General features: G+C 42.2%; 1 pseudogene; it reads right to left on the reverse strand.

The window, feature by feature from the left end:
* Window positions 1-7,004: 7,004 nt before the first annotated feature.
* Window positions 7,005-7,672, reverse strand: LOC144272372 (small ribosomal subunit protein uS5 pseudogene; annotated as a pseudogene).
* Window positions 7,673-7,996: the final 324 nt, after the last annotated feature.

A 7,996-nucleotide genomic window follows, 5' to 3' on the forward strand; every position in this document is an offset into this window, starting at 1 on the left:
AATGCCAGCAGGGCACCAACTGCTGTGAAAATTAATGAATAAGCTATTCCAGACTTTCATTTTCTTTGAATGACTTTGCACTCAGAGCATATGTGACAAACTATACTCCAGTAATATAAATGATGGTGGAACAACAATAATTTTGCTGGTTGTTTGGCTGTACAATCAGATTTGACCGCTTCAGATTTTTCTATGCAGGGAAATTATAGGCTATTAGGAAACATCCACCCCACAGAATGACCATTTAGTTATAGAATTATAACACTACATTGATTTACTAAAAACACTACAATTTTTTGTAGTGAAATAGTATTAAAATAAGATACCCGTAGCATACCCCATTCCATAACAGCATTTAGCTTTCCCATCCAAAAACACTGGGCCATAACATAGATGCCAGCTTTCTCTAAGGGAGAGGCGATTTACCTATGTCATTCCATAGGCATTTAACTCAGCTCCGCCTCTGAGTAGTCTGACCTTTTTGCTTGAGCAGATTTGGGTAGTATGAACTAATACCACACAGTAATTAACTTCATTCAGAAGCCCAGGTTGCACTTACTCCTTCATCCTATCTCCACTCTGAAAGTCTGTGCTGTTGAGAGAGAGAGTCTCAAGCAAGAAGAATAGGAAGCTGGAGCAGAGGGAAACAATCCTATAGTTGCCAGTGTTTCCTCTAATTTTTCCCACCCATGTGTGTGTGATGAATTTTGTTATATGCAACAATATGGAGGGGCTAGGGCAGAGGGTTGGGATACAGCACCTCTGGGTGGGGGTGCAGCCTCTAGGGTGGGGCTGGGAATGTGGGGTTTAGGGTGTAAGCAGCTGTGGGGCTATGGCAGGGAGAGAGGACTCCCCCAGCTCTTTCTCTCTGCTTGAAGCAGCACCTGGGCTGTGGGAGGGGCACAGCCCTAAATAGTCTGCTGTGTGGCCATGGAGCTGACAGGGAACCTAGGTTGGGACCCTCGTTTCAGATGTAATGGTATCCTCTTGCATTGAGGAAACCCCTCCTGGGGAGGAAACCCCAGATATTGGGAAGAGACACAGTTGGCTCTGACCAAGAGAACTGCATAGTGAATTTGCCTGATGGTTGCAGACCTCTTGACACACAGACATATGTGCAGTGTTTGGGAAGAGCCAGTGGCTGTGATACATGTAGGTACCCAGAGGTGGATTAGGGGTTTCTCAGGGCCTGGGCCAGAGCAAGTAGGGGGCCCAACTCTTCTGCCTGCAGTCCCCTCCACCCCTCTTACTGGTGCTGCAGAGCAGGTTCAGGGCATGTGGGCTTCCCCTGCCCCTTTGCCTGGCACTCCTGCTGGAGAGCAGGGTCAGGGCAAGCCCCTGTGCCCCAGCCCCACTCCTCAGCAGGAGCACTGGATGGGTGGGTTGGGGCACAGGGGGTGTCCATTTTTCCAGGAGCCTCCCAATTGGCCACAGGACCAGTGGCTGATCTGCCACTATAGGTATCAATGACCTAGGGAAAGAGAAGGAAGAGGTCTTGCGGGGCCAATTTAGTCTGCTAGGAAAGAGATTGAAGTCCATGGTAGCATTCTCTGAATGGCTTCCAGTTCCATGTGCAGGGTCAGTTGTGCAGTCAGAACTGTCACGTCTTAATGAATGGAAGAGACAATGGTGTTGAGAGGAGGTCATTTAGGCTTATTGGGAACTGGGGAACATTTTGGGGAAGGGAGGAACTTGCACAGGGAAAGGGTAGGCTCTAACTAAACCAAAACAGTACCAGATTGCTGGCATGTAAACTTATAAGGGTCCTAGACATGCTTTTAAATGAAGGTTAAGGGGAAAGCTGACAAGTGCAGAGTAGCATGTGGTTTGGACAGACAAATCTTAGGGGAGAGTATATTAAAATAGATACTTTCTATCCTAGTAAAGAGGAGAAGAGCTGACAAAACACAGGTAGAAACTGAAGAGAAACAGTCAAACAAGAGTCTCCTTCAATTGTCACATGAAGGCAGACAACTAAATATTGACACTTTAGAAGTGCTTGTATCCAAAGCTGGAAGTCTGAGTAGTAAGATGAGTGAGTGTGAGTGCATTGTATTAAATAAAGATCATGCTAAAATAGGCATCACCAAAACTTAGTAGAATGAAGATATTCAGTGGGATATGGTAATATAAGGGTATAAAAGATGGTGCTAGTTGGGGGGCAGGGGGCACTACATGTGAAAGCATAAAATCAAACTCAGTAAACTCTTAAATGAATCAGGCAGCACCATTAAAATATCTAGGGATAGGAGTTCTATAATATAACAGTAGGAATATATTACTGACCAGGATTTTTGGTGTTTTTTGAAATGCTCAGGGACATATGAGGCTCCACAAGCAGAACACCCCAAAATAAGGGGGGATTTCAACTATTCCCCCATATTGACTGGGTACAGGTTACATCAAGATGGCATACAGAGAATTTCTAGACACCATTAATGACTGCTGCTTGGATCAGCTTGTCCTGGAGCCCATAAGGGGAGGGGCAATTCTTGATTTAGTCATAAGTGGAGCATTGGGTCTGGTCCAAGAGGTGCATGAAGCTGAACTGATCAGTAATAGTGACAATGTAATTAAAGTCAAACATCCTTGACATACCTGCAAGCTGTATGGAAACTTTTTTAAACCCCATTATACAGGTTCAAACTAAATGCATACCCCCAAATAAATAGTAAGAGGACCAAAAAAAGCCACTCTGGCTACACAGCAGAGTACAAGAGGTGGCTAGAGACAACCACAAACTCCAAATATGGGGTATCAAATCCTACTAAGGAAAATAGGAAGAACATAAACTCTGAGTCAAGTGTTGTAAAAGTGTAATTAGGCAGACTAAAACAAAGTTGACATGCTGCTACCAAAAGGCAACAAAAATTAACTTTTTTAAGTATGCCCAAGGCAAGAAGCCTGACAATCAGTGGGGAACCTTGGATGACTGACACCTTAAAGGAGAAAAGGAGTACTTGTGGCACCTTAGAGACTAACCAATTTATTTGAGCATAAGCTTTCATGAGCTAGAGCTCACTTCATCAGATACATACTGTGGAAACTGCAGAAGACATTATATACACAGACCATGAAACAATACCTCCTCCCACCCCACTCTCCTGCTGGTAATAGCTTATCTAAAGTGATCACTCTCCTTACAATGTGTATGATGATCAAGGTGGGACATTTCCAGCACAAATCCAGGTTTTCTCACTCCCCCCTACCTTTTTTCCAAAAAACCCCACACACAAACTCTCTCTCCTGCTGGTAATAGAGTACACAAGTACTCCTTTTCTTTTTGCAAATACAGACTAACACAGCTGTTACTCTGAAACATTAAAGGAATACTCATGGAAGACAAGGTTATTGCAAGGAAGCTAAACAAATTCTTTAAATCAGTCTCCAGTGCAGAAGGTTTAAGGGAGATTCTGACACCTGAGCCATACCTCTTGGGTGACAAAACTGAGGAACTCTCTCCCAGATTGAGGTGTCAATAGAAAGGGCTTTGGAACAACTGATTAAACAGCAATAGGTTACCAGGGTTGGATGGCATTTACCCAAAATGTTCAGAAGGAACTAAAATATAGAACTGCAGAACAAGTTACTGTATAGTATGTAACCTATTACGTAAATCAGATGACTGGAGGATAGTTAGTATAATACTGAATTTCTTTACTTCTTAAAGAAAAGGTTCCAGAGGCAGTCCTGGCAATTACAGGCCAGTAAGCCTAACTTCAGTTAAGCAGTTGGTTGAAGCTATAGTAAAGAACAGAATTTTCAGATGCCTAGATGAACACAACTGTAAGCATCTGAAGTGAGCTGTAGCTCATGAAAGCTTATGCTCAAATTTGTTAGTCTCTAAGGTGCCACAAGTACTCCTGTTCTTTTTGCAAATACAGACTAACACGGCTGCTACTCTGAAACCTGACAATAGGTTGGAAGAGTCAACATACATTTTTGTAAATGGGAATCATGCCTCACTAAAATTCTCTGAGGGTTTCAACAAGCATGCTGATATAGGGTACCTAAATTATCAGTCTTTGACAAGGTCCCTCGCCAAATGCTCTAAAGCAGAGTCAAGTCATGGGATAAGAGGGATCAGTCACTAGTTAAGACACAAAGGGTAGGAATAAATGGTCAGTGTTCACAGAAGTGCTGTTCAACATAAACTCCCTAGAAAAAGGGGTAAATAGTTAGATGGCAAAGTTTGCAGACAATAAAAAATTACTTAAGATATGCCCAAAGCCAGCTGCAAAGGGATCTGATGCATGTGGGTGATGGGGCAACAAAATAAATAAATGAATTTCAATGTTAAGTGAAAAGTAATGCACATGGGGGGGGGGGGGGGGGAATATCAACTCTACAGACGATGGGGTCTAAACTAGCTGTTACCACCCAAAGAAATCTTGGAGTCATTGTGGATAGGTCTCTGAAAACATCCACTCAATGTGCAGCAGCAGTCAAAAAAATCTATTGTTAGGAACCATTGGGAAAGATGACCAAACAGAATCATTATGCCACTGTATAAATCCAGGGTATGACCACACCTTGAATACTGAGTGCCATTCTGGTTGCCCCATCTCAAAGATATATTCGCCTTGGAAAAGGTGCAGAGAAGGGCAAGAAAAAATTATTAGGTGTATGGAATAGCCTCAATATGAGGAGAGATTAAAAAGACTGGGACTGGCCAGCTTGGAAAAGAGATAAAGGCCAAACCAGTCAAGAAGGGTTTGGAGAAAGCAAATAAGGAAGTGGTGGTGGTTGGTTGGTTACTCCTTCACATGAACCAGAGGTCACTCGATGGAAACCAATAGGCTTAAAACAAACAGAAGGAAGTACTATTTGACACAATGCAGTCAAGTTGTGTAACATGTTGCCAGGGGATGTTGTGAAGGCCAAAAGTATAACTTGGCTAAAAGAAGGATTATCATAGAGAATAGGTCCATCAGTGGTTATTAGCCAAGATGGTCATATACATTACCATATGGTCTGGGTGACCTTAAACCTCTGACAACTAGAAACTGGGATTGAATGACAACTACTCTGGTCTGTTCATTCCCTGTGAAGCATCTGGCAATGGCCACTGTCTGAGTATAGGATACTGGACTAGGTGGACCATTATTCTGAGTAGTATGGACACTTCTTCCATCCTAAGGAGTTGGGGGGGAGGGAAGGTACTGAATTTACAGTAAAACTAAATATTTTCAGTTTTTAACATTAGACTTTTTTAAGAAGTCCATATTAACTTTCTTAAAGCGTACAATGTGTTTAAGCAACATTATTCTAAGACACTGAGGTTAAATATGTTGGGACAGACCTTCCACTCTTAGCTACCAGCTTAGCTGTACTGAAGTCCATTTATGCTGGCTGAAGATCTGGCTATTGGCTTTTGTTCTGTAGCAGAAATCCTACATTGAAAACTAGTATCTGATCCTGACATCCCCCATTTGGGTAATTGCCTATTGGAGTCCAGCTGCTGAAATCTTTAGAGTCAAAGGAGTGTTGCCATAGTGAGGAAATCAGGATGATATCCCCTGATGCAGCAAAACAGATAAGCACATGCTTATCTCAATTAGTATTCAAAGTACTTAAGCATATGCCTTAAGTACCCACTTAAGTGTTTGCTGAACAGGGATGATTTGCAAATCAGGTTTGAGGTGCTTGAGTTTTAACTGAATGTAGTAAATGAAACTTGTTCTTCTATTACAAGTCTCTATTGACCAATTTTATTTATTGATTAAAAAAATAAAATGAATCAATGATTGAACTTCTTAACTCTAACCCAGATTAAATAAGTGGCACCACAAAAATATATATATTACACACTGCATTGCAGTCATAATGAGAACATTAATTGGATTTGGTCTGGGGGTGGGTGGGGGAAATGCCACTGCTGTGCTCCCAAAATTGAATGCAGCATTGAAACACTGAATAACCTGAAATAAGGTAATTCAAAGAATGAGAGCCGATGTATTCCAGTTATGGTAACATGGAGGAATCACTTTTTTAAACTCAATATCTAATGGACATAATGACTGAATTGTGTGAGGAGTTTCAAGCTACAAACCATGCTTAATGGAAATAATGGCATAGACAAGTGCATCTTTAAGAGGTGGAACATGAAGTAGTTTCAAAAAGAAAAGGAGTACTTGTGGCACCTTAGACTAACCAATTTATTTGAGCATGAGCTTTCGTGAGCTACAGCTCACTTCATCGGATGCATACCGTGGAAACTGCAGCAGACTTTATATACACACAGAGATCATGAAACAATACCTCCTCCCACCCCACTATCCTGCTGGTAATAGCTTATCTAAAGCTATCATCAAGGTGGGCCATGTCCAGCACAAATCCAGGCTTTTTTTTCCCCTCCTCTTTCCTGGGGACACACATTGTGTGTGTGTGTGTGTCCCCGGGAAAGAGGGGAAAAAAAAGGGGTGGGGGGTGAGAGCCTGGATTTGTGCTGGACATGACCCACCTTGATTACCATGCACATTGTGTAGAATCAAGGTGGGCCATGTCCAGCACAAATCCAGGCTCTCACCCCCCCCTTTTTTCCTCTTTCCCAGGGACACACACACACAATGTGTGTCCCCAGGAAAGAGGAGGGGGAAAAAAAAGCCTAGATTTGTGCTGGACATGGCCCACCTTGATGATAGCTTTAGATAAGCTATTACCAGCAGGATAGTGGGGTGGGAGGAGGTATTGTTTCATGATCTCTGTGTGTATATAAAGTCTGCTGCAGTTTCCACGGTATGCATCCGATGAAGTGAGCTGTAGCTCACAAAAGCTCATGCTCAAATAAATTGGTTAGTCTCTAAGGTGCCACAAGTACTCCTTTTTCTTTTTGCAAATACAGACTAACATGGCTGTTACTCTGAAACATGAAGTAGTTTGTAAATACAGAATTTGTGATGGCCTCAGCTGGATGTATAGCACTAAATTTTTGGACACATCAGGGCAGACTTCTTTCTCTCCATTTTTTTTCCCACTTATTACTTTATTTTGTTCAAAAACATTTAAGTTGCCACAGCAGTTGCCTGGGTTCTCTGCACTGAGACTCTGGTGTGGGTCTTAGCCAGATAACCAGTGAATTCCTGATAAGGAGACTTGGTGAATACAGTCTCCTTCCAGAGGTCAGGGGTCAGATAACTGTAGGTCTTGGAGATCACATCAAAGGTGGCTTTAGCAAAGTTGCCCAGTGTAGCAGTACAATCTCTAGCTGAAGTCATCAATTCCAGCCATCATCAGCAGTTTCTTTAGAACAGGGGCAGATAAAATTCCTGTACCATGGGGTGCTGGGATCAGATGCACCAGAACAGACCAACAACCAGTAACCTTGCAAGGTACAGTATGAGGCTTGCCAATCTTGTTATCCCAGTAGCCTCGTTGTACTGGTACAATGGATAGTTTAGCCAAGATTGCCCCACGAATAGCAGTGGTGTCTTCCTTGGAGCATTTTACACCATGGCTGACGACCATTGTAGTCACCAATAGCTACAAAAGCCTTGAACCTGGTATGCTGACCAGCACGAGTCTCTGGACAGACATGATCTTCAGAACCTCAACCTTCAGGGAAGATACCAGAAAAGTCGATTTCTGATTCCTTGATGCAAGGCAGTTTTCCTTTCTGTTTGTTTCTGAATATCCTTGAAGGACAGTCAAGGTCTTCTGTGTAATATGTCATCACTTAATCTCTGTCAGACCCCAAAGCAGTTTAGACATAACTTATGGGTAAGATTTATACATCAGAACACCGGTCAAAACACAATACTTAAAACATAAATTTTTAGACTTCTAAAGAGGGACAAACATAGAATTTCAGGCTTGCTTGTTTATTTGCAGAGGCTTTTTAAATATGGCCTTTGATTCTTGTTTTCCAATAGGCCAACAAGTGTAGACTATCATGCAGTCCAATCTTTTTTCTAAAAGCCACACTTACGCTGTTTTCCTATAACTGGGAGATTTCAATATCTTTTAACATCTAGTAATTGTGCTGAAAATTCCCTTG

This window comes from Eretmochelys imbricata, chromosome 11 (genome assembly GCF_965152235.1).
Source record: "Eretmochelys imbricata isolate rEreImb1 chromosome 11, rEreImb1.hap1, whole genome shotgun sequence".
In the NCBI taxonomy this organism is placed as follows: domain Eukaryota; kingdom Metazoa; phylum Chordata; order Testudines; family Cheloniidae; genus Eretmochelys; species Eretmochelys imbricata.